Source organism: Rhipicephalus sanguineus, chromosome 2, assembly GCF_013339695.2.
Source record: "Rhipicephalus sanguineus isolate Rsan-2018 chromosome 2, BIME_Rsan_1.4, whole genome shotgun sequence".
Lineage (NCBI taxonomy): Eukaryota > Metazoa > Arthropoda > Arachnida > Ixodida > Ixodidae > Rhipicephalus > Rhipicephalus sanguineus.
The window spans coordinates 177,417,538-177,437,941 of record NC_051177.1 but is presented as its reverse complement, the minus strand read 5'-3'; positions in this window follow the sequence as shown (position 1 = coordinate 177,437,941).

Here is a 20,404-nt window from a genome sequence, read left to right as displayed (position 1 = left end):
ATGCGTACCATTATTTTCATGTTACCGCACGGTATATATGTTGGTCATACAGTCACGTCACGCAATACCGATTTTGGTGCATATCAACAAGCGAACCGGCCGCGAGTGCATCATGAGCATGGCATGTAAATCATGCCTTACATGACATGCGTACCAATATTTTCATGTTACCGCACGGTATTTATGTTGGTCTACAGTCACGTCACGCAATACCGATTTTGGTGCATATCAAACAAGCGAACCGGCCGCGAGAGCATCATGAGCATGGCATGTAAATCATGCCTTACATGACATGCGTACCAATATTTTCATGTTACCGCACGGTATTTATGTTGGTCTACAGTCACGTCACGGAATACCGATTTTGGTGCATATCAAACAAGCGAACCGGCCGCGAGAGCATCATGAGCATGGCATGTAAATCATGCTTTACATGACATGCGTACCACTATTTTCATGTTACCGCACGGTATATATGTTGGTCATACAGTCACGTCACGCAATACCGATTTTGATGCATATCAAACAAGCGAACCGGCCGCGAGAGCATCATGGGCATGGCATGTAAATCATGCTTTACATGACATGCGTACCATTATTTTCATGTTACCGCACGGTATATATGTTGGTCATACAGTCACGTCACGCAATACCGATTTTGGTGCATATCAAACAAGCGAACCGGCCGCGAGAGCATCATGAGCATGGCATGTAAATCATGCCTTACATGACATGCGTACCAATATTTTCATGTTAACGCACGGTATTTATGTTCGTCATACAGTCACGTCACGCAATACCGATTTTGGTGCATATCAAACAAGCGAACCGGCCGCGAGAGCATCATGAGCATGGCATGTAAATCATGCTTTACATGACATGCGTACCACTATTTTCATGTTACCGCACGGTATATATGTTGGTCATACAGTCACGTCACGCAATACCGATTTTGATGCATATCAAACAAGCGAACCGGCCGCGAGTGCATCATGAGCATGGCATGTAAATCATGCCTTACATGACATGCGTACCAATATTTTCATGTTAACGCACGGTATTTATGTTCGTCATACAGTCACGTCACGCAATACCGATTTCGGGGCATATAAAGCAAGCGAACCGGCCGCGACAGCATCAGCCATTATTTTCATGCTACCATCTGTTATTTGTGTTCGTCATACAGTCACGTCAGGCAGTACCAATCTGTAGCAGTCAGTTTTCATGGCGCGCTGATCATTATATGTGAGCCCAAAGGCGTCAATTTTACGCCAAACATAATAAAATGGTATTGTGCACGAACCTCCTGCGACAACCACGCGAAACAAGCTGCACTAGTGCAGGGTGGCGCCAACATTCCCCGAAACATTCGCGAATTCTCAAAGAAGCGCTTACCTCACAATGCGGATATCAGTCGTGGGAACAAATCTTTCCCGCCTAATTCTGTGCAGCCACACAGCCCGTCGTTTGGTATCCTTTTTCCCGCTGGGAATGGCAAAGAGGGCCTTACCTGGGCATTCTTCGATGCCTCGATAGGCTTTCGATGAAGTCTCAATACGATACGGGATGTCGTAATGTTCCTGTACGCTTTCCTGAGCCTATAAAAACAATCGCCCTCCAAAGCGTCGTCCGTCTGCAGCCGGGAGGCACTAGCGAGGCGAGCGAGCTGGACCCTTTATGTGGCGAAGCCGCCGAAAGGGCGCGGCGGCGAAGAGAAAAGGAACGCGGTACTTTTCCCGTTACAGTGACTTTAGTTGGCAGTGAACGACCCCTTTTTGACCAGGAACTCCGACGAAGTAATAGGTTACTTGAAGATGCAGAGAGGTAGTAATCTGAACGCGTTCTCTGTAGAAGTGAAGGATTTATATTATTCGCTGCCACATAACGTGTTACTGGTCTGTGTCCAAAAGGCTATTGACGTATACGATGAACTGAAATTCGTTAATTACGTCTGCAAACCTGCTCGGGCTTTTCTTGAACTGGTGTCCCTTATGTACATTCCACCTTCTCGAAGTTGGTTGTTTTCCTCCAAAAACGAGAAACGTACATTAGTTCCTCTATAGCGCCAATATATTGAGCTGTCAAAAAACAGAATTGCATTTCTTAAATGTGATACCAAGGGTGACTTGAAGAAGATGGTTTTTCTTGATGCCCCGGCAACCTTGTAACTATTTCTTTCGCTGCCCTTTTATGCGATCTTCATCTGTCTTTTACATGTAACAGTATGGAGAGCTGGGCGAGTTGGTTTGAGGACATTCTTGGAAACACTTCGGCGCGCGCACAAAAGACGGAAACGAAAGGCGAGAAGACAAACGGGCGCGAACTCACAACTAAGTTTATTGAAGGAAGTACACGAAATATATAACCCAGGGTAGCTCAAGAGCGCATGTGCGTAAAAGAATCAAACAAACAAACAAGCAAAACATAAGGAAACATAAGAAAAAATACATGATGACAGTAATATTGTAGAAGTAACTACATCGTGCAGCAGATTTTAAAAGTCAAGTGCTACTCAAAAAGGTGAACTCCTTGTCAGATAGTACAATCGATGGGTTGCTTACGCATTTATCAGCACACCTTCTAATGTGGAAAGCTTCAACTATTTCCCGAGTTATCTTGTCTTTATGATAAAACAAAATGTTAGTATCACACCACACAGGATGACATTGGCAGTTCCTGCAATGCTCGGCTATATGGGAGTTATTACTATTATCCAATGACTTCATATGTTCATTAAGGCGAGTGTTGACGCATCGGCCAGTCTGACCTATATACACCCGACCGCAGGTTAAGGGCAACAAATAAACTGCCCCTATCCTGCACCTCACGAACTTTCCGCTTTCTTTTGAAAGGCAAACACAATTATTCTTCTTGATTTTTTTTGTCGAATTTTTGGTCCACCGCACGACAGATACGTTGAATCTTATTGGGTGCACTGAAAACAACCTCTACACCGAACCGATTGGCTATGTGCTTTAGCTGATGGGAAAAACGATGAATGTAAGGTAAAACAACGAAGCGTTTGCGTTGAGTGTCTTTCTTTGTAGAACTATGCTCTGATCTAGCCTTTAAAAACTTAATAATCTTTTCAACAGCTCTGCGTACAACATTGTCTGCGTATGCAGCCATTTTTAGACGGTTGATTTGACTTGAAAATGCTAAACTCATAGTATGAATGCATGACTTCGACAGGGCACTCCTCAGACAAGACACTGCAATTCCATTCTTTACAATTTTGGAATGGCCTGAGCTATAGTCCAGAAGAGATTTTACTGACCGAGGATTATACATCCAGCATGTGTGTCCTGATTGTATGTGCAGTGTTAAGTCTAGGAACTGCAACTGATTATTTTGGGCAACCTCATGTGTGAACTTGAGACCCATCCCATATTCCCTAAACACCTTCAAAACATTCACAACATTGCTGCCTTGCACGTCTTTCTCAGAAATAATTAAAAAATCATCGACAAACCGAAAAACCTTTTTAGCCAAACCAAGCAATCCTTTATGAATATTTCTGTCTATTCTGGCCATGAAAATATCGCTAAGAACGGGGGCTACTTTTGAGCCAATGCAGACCCCTGAATTCTGGACAAACATTTCACTTTGCCAACCAACGAATGTAGATTTTAAATAAAAGGACAAGATTTCCAAAAAGTTGGCAACTGATACCCCGCTATCATTCGTAAATTTAACTTCATCATTGTCATCACAGATGCACGACTTGACACTTTTCATTAGTTCCGCGTGGGGAATAGAATAGTACAGGTCTTGTACGTCGACACTGAAGGCATTACAACTACCTGGATTATCGTTGCTTAAATATTTAACGACAACTTCCGAATTTGGTATTACTAGCGGGTCACAAATCTTCAGCGTCGAAAGGTGTTTGTGAAGATAACAAGCTACTTGCAGTTGCCACGTGTTTCTTTCAGACACTATTGCTCTAAACTGTTGATCTGGCTTGTGCGTCTTACAAGAGAAGAATACTTCTAAATGCATGCTTTTTGCTCTTTTGACTGCTGAAGCCAAGCTTTCTAGGTTAAGCGAATTCAGAAAAACCGCAGCTTGTTGCTTGACCTTTTGAGGTTTTACATCAATTTTCTTGAAATTTTTGGTAACGGCTTGATTCGCTTTTTCACCAAAAACACCATCCGGCATTAACACAAAACAGCCCTCTTTATCCGCCGTGACAACGCGCAGTCCTCTAGAGGAAAGATCTGAGGCAACTGAATCCAGTTCTTTGTTAAACCTCCTTACAGTCCCCGTCTTAGTTATTACATCAACGCATTCCGACACACATCTTGAGCGTTCATCCTCGTTGACAAGCCTGGAAATGGCTCTTGAGGCGGCTAGCTTTTCCGGTGGGTTCAAGATTGGTTCCACTGCAAATTTTGGGCCAAGCCGCAGTAGTCCTTCGTCATCTTCCGGCACAAAGTAGTTTCCGAGACGAACTACCCTTCCCTCAGCGCTTGGAGCCTTCTTGGCAGTCGGCAGGTGTGGTCGAACGGTGTTCCAGAGAAACTCAGTAGTCCTGTCCGACGTGAACGGAGCGAGCACAGGCTAGCGCAAGCGTGCACACGTCTTACTCCAACGGGATCCGGGTAGGCGACTGCTGACGTGTCCAAACACGTAAGCGCAAGCGAGCGCCGAACGTGATGAGAGTAGCGGAGGAAGGAGTAGAGGGTGCGATTGCGGGTGCCTTCACCAGAGCACAGCAACAAGCGCACGCTAAGCGCTTGATGAGCACGTGACCTAAGAACAGCGGAGCGCACGCGGGCGCAGACGGCGCGAGCAAACGCGCGAGGTGCGAGTGCCGCCACAAGACCCGAGGAAGTGGCGCACGCTGCACGCGGATGCTGCGAATGATGTCACTCTCACCAGTCTTTCCCTTCCCTTCAAATGATACGAAGCGAGAAGTACGCCACTCCAGTTTTGGGTTGTAAATATACCTATGCCCCAAGCCGTCTCCTCCTAGCTCTACTTGCTGCGATGCTATAGATATTGTGCGGCCTATGAGATACTCTATTATTCCTAATGTAGTATTACACGTGGGAAGTATGCCCCTCATAGCATAACACTTGCGTACTACGTACCTACCAAACTATACTGTCCTATGTCTTCTTACGGCTCACCTATAGGCACTCTTCTGAGCTTTCAGGGTCTGAGTTACCCTTTTAGTTAGGTTTCGATTAACTATCAATGATGCTAAGGAACTATCCCTTTTACTCAGTCTAATCTTCGTTGTGCTACCTATCCTACAGAACCATTCACTAGAACCATCACTACTTTTTATTGTTTTTTATTTCCTCGGCGTTAGTTACATCAGCATCATCATTTATTAACCCTTAAAGGCCTCTGTTAGGGTTTTACATAAGGGGGGAGCATACATAAGATAGTTACACCTTTTAATTGCGGAGCACTTGAGTGAACCGGGCTGCCGTGTACTGTCATCGTGTGCTGTCATTTCATGTCCAATGGCGTCATGCAAGCAAAACTCGGTACAACATAGCCATGTAGAGTAATATAATAATAGTATAGTACAGGAAGGAAGCGGGAAAGAGAAGTCAGGGTGAGGAGGATAGGATGAAAGAAGGCAGAGAGTAAAGCATAGCATGGCCATGATTTGCGCCGCAGACGAAACCAAGTTTAGCACAGCAATTGATAGCATCGTATAGGAAGGGGGCGGGAAAGGGAACTGAGGGTGACTAGATTTGATCTGAGGGTGAGAAGGATGAAAATAAGGAGGGGAGAAGGTAAAGCACAGCATAGCCAGCATAGTATAGCATAACCGTGTGAAGTATAGTATAGCAACAGGTGGGGAATGGAATTGAGGGGGAGGAGGAGTGACGTGAGCATGATGAAGACGAAAAGGGGAGGGCATATCACAGCGTAGCCGTGTAGAGTACTGCATAGCAAGAGGTGAGAAATAGAAGTGAGCGTGAGGAGGAGAGATGCGAGGGTGAGGCGTAGGGAGAGGAGGTGGGGGAGGGTAAAGAATAGCATAGCATTGTATAGTATAGTATAGAGAGGAGTTGGAAAAGACATGTAAGGATGATGCGGAGTGATTTGAGCATGAGTAGTATGGGGAGGGTAAGAGCATAGTATAACCATGAATGGCATTATATAACATTGGGTGGAAAACGGAAGTGAGGTTGAGGAGGAGTGGAGAGGGTAAAAGCATAGCATAACCATGTATTGTGGGAAAGGGAAGTGAGGGCGAGGAGGAAGGGAGGTATAGCATAGCATAGCATAGTAGAATATAGCAAGGGGATTAGAAAGGGAAGTGAGGATGAGGAGGAGAAAAAAATTACACCATCTCCCGCTAAAGGGGACCATGAGGCGATGCAAAGCCGCAGCACTTGCACGATCGCGTTCCGTTGGCGTTCGCTGGGAATGCTACCGACGTCGCGTCGTGGAACGCGAAGAGGAACACCACGCGCGCCGTGTCTTCCCTCTACCCTGGCCGTTAATTCTCAGAGGGCGTGCGGGTAATGTCGACAGGCGCGCGAGATAGAGGCAGCGTAGGAGAGGAGAGATAGGTGGAGGGGACGCGCATGCGCCGGCCCTCATCGCGGCGCTGCGCAGGAGAGAATTTCGGCATGTCGAGCCCGCATTTCAGAGGAGCCAATAGTAGAGCGCTGCGCGCGTTATGTCGAGCGCGCAGCGCTCTACTATTTCAAGGAAAGGAGACTAGAGTAGGAAAGTTGCGTATGCGCCGTGAGATCAGAAGCGGGATCGCAGGAGAAACGCAAGCAGGTGCTGGGAGAGAAGTGGAGAGAGTAATGCGCAGCTATTGGAGAGAGGGAAGGAGGAGAGCCGCGCATGCGTAGTGTGAGTGGGGACAACGCTGCGTGCCGATTGCCACGACGCTTTACATACCCCCGAGCAAGAGATACTTCGCATCTAAAATGAGGAAGGAAAAGGGCGCCACTGCATCACAAATGAAGGTGTCTTTTCCCGCTATCAACGCCGAGCAGGCTGTACGTTTGGAACACGAATGCCCGCTTGCCAGTGAGTACGAGCGTCGCTTAAAGGCGGTCCACTCGGTGCTCCGCACTTCCGACACCTTTCACATTGAGTGCAACTGGATCATTTTTTTTTGGGGGGGGGGGGTGTCATGAGAGGTCAACCTCTTCGCCATAGCCTTATGTCGCTAACAGCTAGAGCCGTAAGACGCATCGAAGTGCACTTAAATTCATTTAGCTGATTTCATTTTGTGATTATATACAATGGTAATTTGGGCAAATTTCTAGCCTACGAAAGAACACACGACGAATGCAATTATACGAACACGGCCCTAACTGCCAAAGTTCCGTTTACTTTACCACCATTTAAATAGTCTACCTTTGATTCAGCTTCACCGCAATGAGTTTTCTATTTTTTTATTTTATTGTTTCCTTTGCTCCCTTTCCCACAGTTAGAGGTCTTATACGGCTCAAAACTGCAGTGACCACTGTTGACAATTTTTTTAGTGGTCACGGAAATGAAAAATTGCGGCCACATATGTGTACTCCCGCCGTCAAATGAAACGCGAACAGCGAAGCCTGTGGCTGAAGCAGTAACAACGGTATAGTGCGCACCGGCCAGTCATGACCACTGAAAGGCGCTCACACCCGGTTAGGGAGCACAGCGTTATCCCCCTTAAGTGCAATATTTTCGATTCTCTGATAGTTCTGATATTTCAAAGGGAGATAGTAAAAATAGAAGTAAGATAATGCTAATCAATTGCAAGTCGATTTCGTTCGTGCTAATTACGGCAAAAAAAAACACCTGCGTTCACTGCGATTTCACTTTGAATGATCAGCTATTAAATCTATTGTTTCTCTTGCAGTCTTCAAAAATGATCTGATGCATCACTACCTCAAATAATTGTACTCACATCCCTGCTGTTGTGCCAACGACTTTTTTTTCCACTCTGACTTGTAACTTGCGTTTCTCTATTCTGTGCTTTTTCATGTTTTTATTGATGTGAACTGAAATGTTTCATCTAATACGTTTTTATTTTGCCAATAATTATGCCCATTTGCTGTGTTAGTCATTACCATGAATGTTCGCATAATTAACCGACGATCCCACTGCAGTTCTTTTACACTGGGACCCTCGCATGTATATTTGTGATCTTGTAATATCAGTCCGCTTCTTGTCTTTTACTCGTTCATTCTTCCTCTGCACAGCGGCACAAATCTTACCTAGTTTATTGACAGCCGTTAAAACAACATTAACGCCATATCTACTTCCTACTTTCTTTAGCCTGTGAGATACGCAATGAATGTATGGTATACCTACGACACGTTTCTTCCTATCGCTTTCTGCAACCATGTTCGGACTTAACACAATAGACTTATTTAAATGTTCAGCGACCGTGGCCACTGCATTACGAGGATACCCTACATTTAAAAGACGCGTAACCTGTGCGCTAAACCTATCACTCATTTTGTGCTCACACGACGGTGAACGTTTAAAGAAGTCTATTGTGTTAAGTACGAGCATGATTGCAGAAAGCGATAGGGAGGAACGTGTCGTAGGTATACCGTACGTTCATTGCGTATCTCACAGGCTAAGGTAGGTAGGAAGTAGATACGGCGTTAATGTTGTTTTCACGGCCGCCATTCAACTAGGTAAGATTTGTGCCGCGGTGCAGAGGAAGAATGAACGAGTAAAAGACAAGAAGCGGACTGATATTTGTTTCGTAAAACACACCAACAAATTCACTGATTGCCGTACGAGTGTGGTGTATAAGGTCCCTTTCAGCTGCGGCCGCTTCTACGTAGGACAGACGGGCCGATGCATTAACCACAGATTGTTGGAACATAAGAGATCGCTAACAGGAGGCTCACCTTCTAATCTATCTTTACATTGTCGAGATTGTAAGTGCACGCCAAAATTCGATGAACGCGCAGTGTTGTACCGGCACAGAAATGAAGAAACGCGCCTGATGATTGAAGCATGGCATATCGAGAATAGTGGTAGCGCATGCGTGAGCCTATCGTCGATTAACTTGCATAAAGATGAAATGAAATGTCTTAACAGTTATCTTACACGTAGACCGCCACGCGTGCCGGATTGATAGGTTCGCCTGTTGCATGGGCATGCGCAGATAAGTTTTCGTGCCTTCTTTCTTTTCAGCTGTTGTGTGTCTCTTCAGTTATTAGTCGCCGTTTGTGGTGTCTTGACTTCTTTCTTGTGTCCTTGTTTGCACGCCCTGTCTTTTTTTAGAATGAATACGTACCAACTAGCTCAACTCTCTGTTATTCTAATGCACTGCGATACTGCACTGAAAGCGAAGCACTGCTGGTCAAACGGCCAAAAACGCTGGGCCCGGCCACGCTGGCCTCCAATATCGCGACATCAGACCTAAAACCTAAGCGAAAGAATCGCACTGGAGGCCTAGTGCGCGCAGTTGATGACGCCGCCCTTCTCCGAAGGTGTAGCGCCAATGCGGCGAAGTCCAGCATATTGCATCGGCTCTCTTTTTACCGCGTAGTTTGAAGTTGGTTTGGTGCGGGTTTGGTGACAGTGGCAAGGCTAAACGAGCCCGGCTTGCTGCTTTATGGCTACGGACGAGTACCAGAAGTTAGCAGTGACTTGTGTCTCGCTAATAACGTTTGTTGTGTGACAGAACTTTCTAGTGCAGTCGGACCGTCTGAAATTCTCAGAAATAGCCTCACAAATAAAGAGCTGCAATAGGACATTCGCTTAGAGGCGAGTAGACATTTCGTGGTATGCATTCCTATTATGCCGTACACCTGCTTTGTAAAGCTTACATTTAGAAAATTACTTTCTATCGCCAGCCTGCCGCATTCGCTTGTCGCGTGCTTCGCTCGGATTAGCAGAAAGGTGCGCTAGATTCTTGGGTTTATTTCACATATTCGAATTGTTAAAAAAAGCACGACAACACGAAACACCCGTTCAGTATTATTCGTGCTGCACATTTCCACATATCCTAAAAAATTGGCGAAACTTGTATTAAGCCACGCAATGCTTGAAGCAGCGAAACTGGACGATTCTGAACACTAATCTGGTTGCTTCTAGGTTGTTTGTAGGCCTTAGCTAGGTGATGCAGTTTGTTTCTAGGTTGCTTCTAGGTCATTGCTAGGCTTTAGCTATGTGATGCTAGGTTTTTCTATGTAGATTCTCGCTGCATAAAGGTTCGAGTTAAACCACAGACAGTCACAGACACGAAACGGATGTCCAAACTCCAGAGACGGAACCTCGCGCTGAAACCTAGTTCCTACCTCTCTAGATCTAGGGGTACGTCATGGTTGGCGTAGGCCTTTCATCGCATCGGGGTGTTCTTGCATTTCGTGTTACCTAATATTCCCTCCTTGTACGCACTCACGGTCTTCGGCTCACTGCCGTAGTTTCGCAGCCATTTATTGTTGCTCTAACTGTTGCATTCTTCGTGTTAAGTGGACCAGTGATGAGTAGTGGAATATACCCAATTTCTGTTGCGCATTTATTGGGCTAAGGTCGACTTCTTCATTTTTAGTGGGCAAGTGGTGAGCAGTGGGATTTACCCACTTTCTCTGGCACATAATAGTTTACGGTGACGATAGTTTTTGCCTTTATATTTAGTAAATCAGTGGTGAGAAGTGGGATTTACCGAATTTCTGTAGCACATACCTGTTTATGATGGATGGATGGATGAAATAACTTTATGCAGGTTCAATAGGTCGCGCTAGTTTTCTAGCCCGAAGCGGGCCACTCCTGCGTTGGGACCGAAAGACGTAGCCTTTCGGCCGCTTCCTGCGCCTGTTGGACTGGCCATAACTGTGCCTCTAATATCGGACAGCACAGAGCTGGGTCCCAGCACTTTTCAGTGTTTTCCTTGTCGCTGCGTAACGCGGAGCAACAGCGCCCGAGCATATGAGTGAGATCTCTGGTGTCGTGGCATTTATCACATGTTCTAGAAGCAGACAACTCCGGATATATCTTGTTAATTAACAGTGGGTTTTGATAGAATCTTGTCTGTAGGAGCCTTAGCGTAATGACCAGAGCTCTATTTAGTTTACTGTGTGGAGGGGGGAACACCCTGAGTCCTAGGTAGATGGGCTTGGTTGACTCGTTGTAAGATAGGAGGTGCTCGCTGCAGTCTGAAACCTCAGCATCTTCTTGCCTTGTGGCTCCATGGTTGACAGGTCCCCGCTTAGCATTGTGGGCAGATTAGTTGAGGTTCGCGATAGCATCGTTAATTTTTCCCATGTGAGAAAGAAACCAGATGATCGTGTATGACTTGATTACTTTTACCTGGAGAATTGCCAGACCCTGTCTGGAAATTACTCCTTTGGCAAATTCTCGGACGGCTGCCCTAGTAGGCCTGCGCGCCGGTGTTTCCACCTCCGGCGGCGGCGTGTGAAGGGCGCGGGGTTCATCGGGTCGGAGGCGGCGTGGCGCAGGGTTGGAGGTGGGCGTAGATTCAAGGGGTCGTGGGGAGAGAATTCTCACCCATGAATTTTGGAAAAATCTGTTTCACCAGAAGGGCGAAGCAGTGAATGCGATAGCAACATGCGTAATGTATATGGGGGCGTCCAGATAAGATCGAATACGAGGACCCGGTCACCATTCCCGATTGTGATGAAATTTACGGTAGGCCTAGGCATTACACCCAGAACAATGATTTCGCAGTTAGTTTTGCGAAAAAAAAATTTGTTCCCCTGAAAAAAGATATACAAAATTTGGCCGCAAAAAACGCTTTTCCGCCAATTTCGCGATTTCTGAACTTTGAGCGCACCTAGGGAAAAAACGGTGCACTTCTTCGTCACAATATTTATTCCCCATGCAGAACAAGTGAAACACAATCTTATGAGTCTATTATTTTCCTTGTTTGTCGAAGCACTTTTGAAGAAAAAAATCACAAACTCGGCAAACCGCACAAAATACCTGTATTTCAGGAATTTATTGCTGCAAGCAAGTTAAAGTGAGGATAATAAAAATTGGTACATATTACCTTTGATACTTTCGCTCTCTTTTAAAGTAATTTGCATGGTTTTACCGCGCTCCGTTTTACTTGATAATTGGGCTGAAACGTAAGTGACTTACCAAAAAAGCCGAACTTTGAAAATAATTTTCTCAAAAAGGCCATTCTTAATTTTTTTTAAAATCTCTCTGATTGAAGTCAAGGACGTCATCTACTATTGTGCAGAAATTAGCATTATTTTGGCTGCTAACAAGTTATAGTGCGTCACATGTGACCATGCCAGCTTAGCGGCCGCGTCGTTCATTATGGGCTGAAACTCGGATATAGGTTGCTAAAAATACTTGTACGTGACATGATCACAAATCAGCAGCTCCACACCAACAAATGCGCAGCCCGGTGTCATGGCTCAGCAAGCTTTTTCTTGCGGTCAGCCGCTTGACAAACCCGCAGCAGCGGCCGCTCGATGCTGCGGGGAGTCGCATTACATGAGTGCCGCTTCGACGGTGGATGAGCTCCGCATGCGCCTGAAAAGTGTTTTTGCGGGCAAAATTTGTATATTTTTTTTCAGGCGAACACAATTTTTTTTCGCAATACTAACTGCGAAACCAATGTTCTGGGTGTAATGCCTAGACCTACAGCAAATTTCATCACAATCGGGAATGGTGACCGGGACCTCGTGTTCGATCCTATCTGGACACACCCATATAAATAAGGCTAGCAGCTAATTCTTTTTGGTCCGATCTCGCGTAACTCCAGAAAACGCTGGTATATGAGAATACGGCCGTTCGCGCGTGGTTTTCGTGCAGTTTCTCGTATCAGTGGACACAGCACAAAGCGGTGAAATCACGGCGCGTAGAAGGATATACGAGCCGTTTGCTGATGTCTGCCGACATAGCGATTGCACCGTTTTAGTCAAAGTTCACAGTTGCTGCGAAAGACGGGCGGGGCGTTTACTTTGTGGTTGAAGAGCAATTAACGCCAGGCCTCGCAGTCGGGGTGATGTTATCGCGTGCGCCCTCCGTGCGACAGAGAAGGCCAGCTTCTTTCATATCTGCTTCAGCGATGTTGCTCGCCAGCGCACGCCAGCTTTTACTCACGATGCGCGCAGCGGTGTTGTCGATCCAGACTTTATACAGAGCAGTACGGCGACATTGAAAAGCTCTCCAGAGTGTCCATATAATTGTTATCGCAATAAAAAAATATACAAAAATCGTGCAAAATGGCTCGCCTTTTTTCTAGAGAGCTGCATCGTCTCCGCTGTAAAGTGTTCGTCCGTTGGAGGAATCTAATAATCCGACGCCTTTTCCGTTGGTTTCGTTCTCACCATACCGCTCTTACAGACGATATCCCTTCGCCACATATTTCTTCATAATACACGCCTACAGTGTGAGTACTAAGCGTTCAGCCTATCAGGATTTCGCGCAGTTGGAAACGCACAAAATGAAGCGAAATCAGTTTATTGCGTACGATATCTCGCCACGAGAGACAAGGAAGAAAGGGTGGACGATGGCATGGCAAAGCAGAGTGAGAGACAATTCACCATTGATGTTCGTACCCTAATGATCACCGCTGTGGCGTCACGAAGTGCGCCATAAAGGACGAGAAACGCCAAGAGAGAATAACGCGCACGAGTTTGTATTTTCAGAGGCTGTTTTGGGGCCCTTTAATATGGACACTATGAACAGCTTTTCATCGTCGCCGTACTGTTCCGTAGAATGTCCAAATGAACAACATCGCTGCGGGCATCATATGTTGTACCCGCGAGGAAAAGCTCGCATGCGCTGGCGAGGAACGTGGCTAAAGCAGCGATGAAAGAAGCTGGCGTTTTGTCCTAATTTTTCTTTCTGCAAGCTTATAGCGGAAGCTTGAAGCGTATTCTGTTCCTCTCACTTGTGAGGGGAGTTGTGAAAGCATCGCGGCATCAAAGGAGAAAAGAACTGGAAACAGAGGGCGCGATGCTCGCCGAGCTCCCGTCAATGAGCGGCGGTGTGGACAGTCCATTACATGGACACATCCAGAAGAGCTCTCCTGGTCCTGTGTGGCATTTTAAGTCCACATTCCCCGTTCATATTAAAAGAAAAGACTGAAAAAGACTAATGACTGCCCGCCGGAATCATAGCGCGGCGGCGGCGGCGGTGGCGTCATCCCTCTCGGAACTTCGGCGGCGGCGCACAGTTTTACGCCCTAGAATCGCTGTGGATTCTCGATCTCTTTGTGTCTAAAAGTGCCAATGCGTTGGCTGCTTGCTCAGCAATTTCTGATTCTTTGATGTACGTGGTCGCCGTGTTGACGAATTCGCCTTTCTCGTTCAAACGTACTACTGGGAAGGCTCGTTTATTGGATATGAAAGGCACGTCGACAAACCAGGATTCTTCAGCCTGCTTTTTAGCTTTTTCTAGCAGTGCTTTGGCTCTGGCATTCTTTCTGCTCACATTATGAATGGGGTCAACATTCCTTGGAACAGGCATGACTGTTATATTCTCGCTCAGATGGTTGGGAATGTCTTTATGGTTGTTATCTGTCGCTGTAATGGTATACTAATTCCTGTGAGGATGTTCCGTCCTGATCGCGTGGTGGAGAGTCTAACGAACTGCGTACTTTCTTGTGCCTCGGCTATTTCCTCCACTGTATTGTACATCCCTAGCTGTGTGAGTCTCTTAGTTTCGACGTACATAGGTAGCCCAAGAGCTACCTTAGAGATTACCTTCCTTAACAATGCATTCAGTTTGTCGCTTTCAGATCTCTCCCTACTGAAACGTTCCGTATGCAATTCCAATAATTCCATACGTCTTCATACGGAATCCATATGTTCTCCGTATATTTTCCATATATTTCCATATGTTTCCGTACGAGCCTTACGGAAACATACGGAATTATTGGAATGGCATGCGGAACGTTTCAGTAGGGCTGCCACTCGTGCATGGATGCTATGTAGGCGAAGTGATGATAGTTTTTTTATTCGTCGGACAAGGAAAAATTTGCTAATTAGCTTCGGTTTTAAAAGATGTTCTCGCAGTGTGAACCGATGCTCCCACTTATGCGGCAATAGTTGGCTGACTAATTTCTTCGTGTGTAGCGTAAGGCGTGTCCATGGCTTCTGCCGAGTGCACCGCACTGCAGGTCCATTACACGTTGTATGCCGGTGTCTATTTCCATAGAGGACCAGCACGACGATGTGCTTCCACCAGCGTGCTTGCAGGTGCAACAAGCACGCGCAGGTTTTCTTTCGTATGGCAATACGTAGACAAAAATAAACTTAGAGTACGCTTGAGCTTAGCATTGAAGAGTAGAACGCGATAGTGTAGCCTGGCGTGGTTCTACGCTTCTGCCGCACCATATTACATGCGTTAAGGAGAGTCCTTCCACTACATGACATTCATATAGTGCTTTTTTTGCGAAACAGTTTCAAGCAATGGCGGGGTTCTGTGGTAGAGCACTTGTACGCGGACGGCCTAGGTTCGATTCTCACTCAAACCTAATACGTTTATTATTTGTTTTATTTGCATATTCGTCAATTTTTCGGTCGCGGACAAGATGATTTTTCGCTCAGAACCAACTACGCTGACAGCAACACCGGCATTTCTGCGAAACGTGCTCTTTAACGCTACTGCGTTGAAAAAATTAGGTCCATATGCGCACAGACGTCGGCGCTTTCTGAGGGCAGAAGACAATCATCCGGCTGGTGTGCGCGTACTAAGAACGTTGCAGAAGGCGGAAATCCTTAGAAAAATTTCAGACAGCATACGCGCTCAATTTATATCGGTCGCGAAAGCTGGAATGAAAAGCGGTCGAAAGCCTGTTGCCACGGACATCAACGCGGGGCTTACGTTTAAAGCGACACTAGGGTGGGTGGGGACAAATAGTGCAAACCAAAGACTCAGTGGAATTTTTAACGAAAGTTTTAAATTTATAACACGGCAATGTAAACTAGCAATTTTCTTTAAGGTTGACCAGGCATTTGGCTAAACAGTTGACAGCCTTATTTTTTGGTGGGTTGCCAGAAATGGGGCGCATAAGTAGGCAGTCTGCTAATGCGGGCATCTGTTAGAGTGTAGTGTACTAGAAAAGGGGAGTGCTCGGAACGAGCTTCGAAAAGTGAAGCTGAAACAGGCTCAAGCCGCTTGCTGCTCTGCGATCTTTAGCCTGCAATGTGTCGTTGTTCAAGATAGGCGTGCGGCTCCGCCAGTGTTGTACAGAGGTAGAATGCCCGCTTCCCACTTAGAAGACCCGGATTTGAGCGGCAGCTGTAGAGGGTGTTGTTTGATTTTTAGTGTCACTTGTTACAGCAGCATTGGCTTTCTTTTTTAACACTAAAGTGTTTTATGCCGCTGTCCACATTGTGCATCCGTTACGGATATGACGTTGATAAAATGGACGCAAACTGGTGAGAAACAAAAAAACCAAGAAAAAGATCCACCGCTGGGTATCGAAACCATTTCCTGGCGACCGCGACGGTTAGCCCCCGACGCTAAACCGAATAAGCTATCTTGGCAGATGCTGGACACTTCACAGCGTGCCTTATATCATTCACACATTCTCTCTCGCACTGTGCTCTCTGTTGGCGGTGTAGGTAGGCGGGGCGGTGCCGCCGTCTGTGAGAGGTGAAAAGAAGTAATGCGTCAGGATCCACACTTACTAACGCTTACTCCGAGATTGCGTGCGATATCGGAGGTCATGGTTAAAGCGCCTCGAAAACAGCGAGGGACACTGGCCGGGCTGGCGTCGCCGAGGCACCCTAGACGCAGTTACCTTCTTTGCCTTTCGCTTCTTGTTAGCATGCGCCGGCTCATCGAAGTAGTGCCGCTTCCACATGCACCAACGGGATTTCTTCGCCGCCGACAACTTCGATTACGAGAGTACCGACTAACAAAACTGCCCCAATACGTGTTGCAGAAAGGACACGATTTCGACGGGCGAATGTCATGCATTGGTGGAGCGAGAGAGAGGCCAGCGGGACGCACGTGTTTGCTGATCAAGCTACGAACCTCTGTCTCCCGTGTTGCCGAAGTGCAGTGTGGTAGTGTATGCATGAGCAAAGGCGTCGGTTACCCATTACTAGAATGCGCACACCGTGCCGTTTCTTTCCATAATTTACGACGTTTTGAAGAAATGCAGAACGGGTACCAGTGTTGACTATGAGCTTGTTGATGTCATTTTTACGCGGGATGCACGATTCGCTGAGTCCAAATATACGTTCAGAACTTCAGATACCACGACGGTTTAAGCATGACCATGGGCGTTAGTCGTCGCGATGGAGACATGCAACTAGGCGTCAACATGGGTGCATCCATGTCAAACGGTGCTATAGCTGCCGAACACGAATACACACGGTACAAGCTCTCATATATTGCTACACAATAAGCACTACTAATGTGAAGATACATTTCACTTCCGTGTTGTACCGATTCCTATCATGGAGGGACCAGCCATGTTTTTTTTTTTCACAATGTACAGCAGTTCGTGTTGTGAAGGCCAGAGTAAATCGGGCGCGGCTGTCAAAAGGGAATCGAGTATCTTCACTGGCGGTCGCCATAAAGCCTCTGCAGTGGCGCTGCACGTCCGATTCGAAGCAGCAGCGCACGAGGCCTACAGGGGGATCGCGCAGTGCTGCCAAACGAAATGTGCTCGCCTGCCTACGGGGGCGAACGGATGGTGCACACTGTATTGTGGCGAATGCTGGAGTCGCTCGCTCCTCTGTTCGCGTTTCATTTAACGCCGATAGTACGGACGTGGACACCGGTGCTGCCGTCTCATAGATCAATGACCACTGCTTATCAATGCAGTCTACCGCTGCTTTCTCGTCGAATGCTTGCCTCATATTTGCAAGAAATGGGGACATCACTGAACTAAGGCCTACATAAGTTTTTAGTTTCACTGCCTGTAGAGTGGCGGAGTAGGGCATCTTTACTGGGCCTATTGGAGGCTGGAGTATTTCTCGATCCCGACAGACACCTGATCTAATTGCTTACCCGGCCAGATGTTGGACAGTGGGTCACGTTGGGATGGGGCTTTTAGGCTCAGGGTAGTGCCTGCGCGCTCTCTAGCCGATTAGAATACGTGCTGCAACTTCGTGTACACCAAGCCAACCTACACGCTTCAACCTTAAATTCAACGAGCACATCGAATAACTTCTTGCTTTGCGAAATATTCTTCAATCTTACCTTTTCCTATCGTCTCGGCCAGAATAAGGCAATTACTGTCACTAAAAAGTACAAGGAATTTGTTGTCGTCGTCCGTCAAAGCGATTTCCCCTTGAGTGAGGTTCATGATAGAAAACTTTGACCCTGAAAAATTAGAAATGAGGTGTTTAGCTCTTGCAAAAAAATATCTTCTTGTGCCCATTCAAGCCGTATTCGTAAAAGTGGTACGATAATTATTTCTTTTAACACAAACAGTGAAAGCAATAACCAATAAATAGCCAATAAAACATAGAAGTATAAAAACTGCAAGGCCGAAGCAATGAATGCGATTGCAACAAATTAAAATGTCACACGAAGAACGGCAAGTACCTCGAAACTTGCTGCGTGCTTCTCAAGCACAAAGGACGCACGAAAAGAACACGCACAGTGCGAGCGCGAATTAACTGCTGTCACAGCTCGACACTTGCAGTGCGCTGCTCAAACACCAAACAGAACGCATGAAAAGAACGCAGTGGTATACACAGGACGATCGCGAACTAACAACTCTCACAGTTACTTCAACTAGCCCTGACTTTCGCTCTTCTAATTAGCAACTCATTCGTTTCGCAAACGCGGATGCTGCGGCGAGCGAATTGACCTTCGCCTGGCCTATAGCTTCAACGCAAACGCTGAGGTGAAAGCACAAGACGTACAAACCCTTGAGCGATAAGCGCGCGAGCATGGGCGACCACGCCCTGTATGTCAAAGTGCAAGTTGGAGGCGCACATCCCAACTCCGGTAAAACACTAGAGAATTTTAGAACTGGGGACCCAAAAAATTGGCGAGCCGCCAGGGCACGTGCAAAATCCAAGCCACTCTTGGGCTGTTGCGCTCGTGTTGTCCCAAGACCGAAAAATCGAAAACTAGCGTCGGTCGCCAGTGAGACGACGCAAAGGCTGCACGGGCAACAAGGCGGAATGCCCCGCGCCTCGCATAAGTTTAATTTCGCCCAGTGTGGCGTCTCGTGAGTTAGTGCCTGGGCGAACGCTCTCCTCGATCCGTCGAGCGCGCGCTCCGCGTCCGCTCGTCGCTGCCGCATGGTGGCGCTGTGCAAGTAGACTACTAGGGAGCCTACATAGACTACGAGAAGCTGGAGCTCAACGGCCGCGCGTATCACGAAGCTCACGAATTCGTGTATGCATCCGAGTTTAATTGCATTTGTGCTTCTTGAAGGCTTTCACAGGTACTGGGGGATGGAAAGAAACGCGAACATAGCGTCGCGCTGTTTTCATCACGCTATAACCGTGGTGGCAATAAAAAGATGCTAGATGGTCTTTAATTGTGTCATGGATGACGTCGTGTTCTTATCAATCATCGAGGCTATAACCACATGAAACGAGATGCGAAACATCAAAGAATGCAGATGCCGCATGTTCGGGTGTCCTTCCATCCTCGCTGTAAGTATTCCGCAGGCAGGCTGTCAGGCCGTGCTGCCGCTTCGATACTTGCACTCGAGTTTGATAGTATTCGTGTTTTATCTTCCATTTCAGTCTATTTCAACCGCCCCAATGCCTTAGTATGTCATACTGTTGTGTTCCACTCTGCAAATGGAACTGAAAGAAATCACGATTGTCCTTTTTTATTTCCCTTTATTGATAAAAAAAATCTCACGGGGACCTTTATGCATTCATCTAAGACGACTGAAAGGCGAAAGCCATCTTCTTCTTTTCCTTCCAGTCAATGTATTGAACATTCCTTCCTCCTTCCGACATATTTCTGCGCCTAACGTGGTTTTCTCACAGCCTCAAGGATCGGAGGCAGTGCAAGCTTTCTCACATCAGCGGAGGCATGCACTGCCTCCGTGATCGGCCCATTTTAACCAAGCGAAGATGTAATATGACGACGTCACGTTATGTGACGCCACGACGATGTCACAAAATTGTATTATCTGTAACGGCATATGATGACGTCATCACGTAATTATTTTTGCATCACTCATGCTGACGCCGCCGACGGTCAATTTTCGCGTTTGATGAGGCATCTAAGGCTTCCGCCTTAATACACTGTTCGGCTGTCGTTCGATGAAAATCCAGCTGCCGCTGGTGTTCGGTAGAGGTGGCTTGCAGTAATTAGGTGGGATAATTGGTCTCCTAATACACATTCAAACTACACTACAATATGCAGCCGCCGTTTACGACCCGAAGATTTCATAGAATAGAAGAAGCGGCGGCTTACGAAGGATACAATAGCGTCACTCTTTGCAGACTACCCTTCACGCTTGCAGCCCAAGGTAACAACTGAATCAAGCATGGCAAGTATCCCTAAACGTGACCGTGTCACGTTTAGGGATACTTGCCATGTGAAC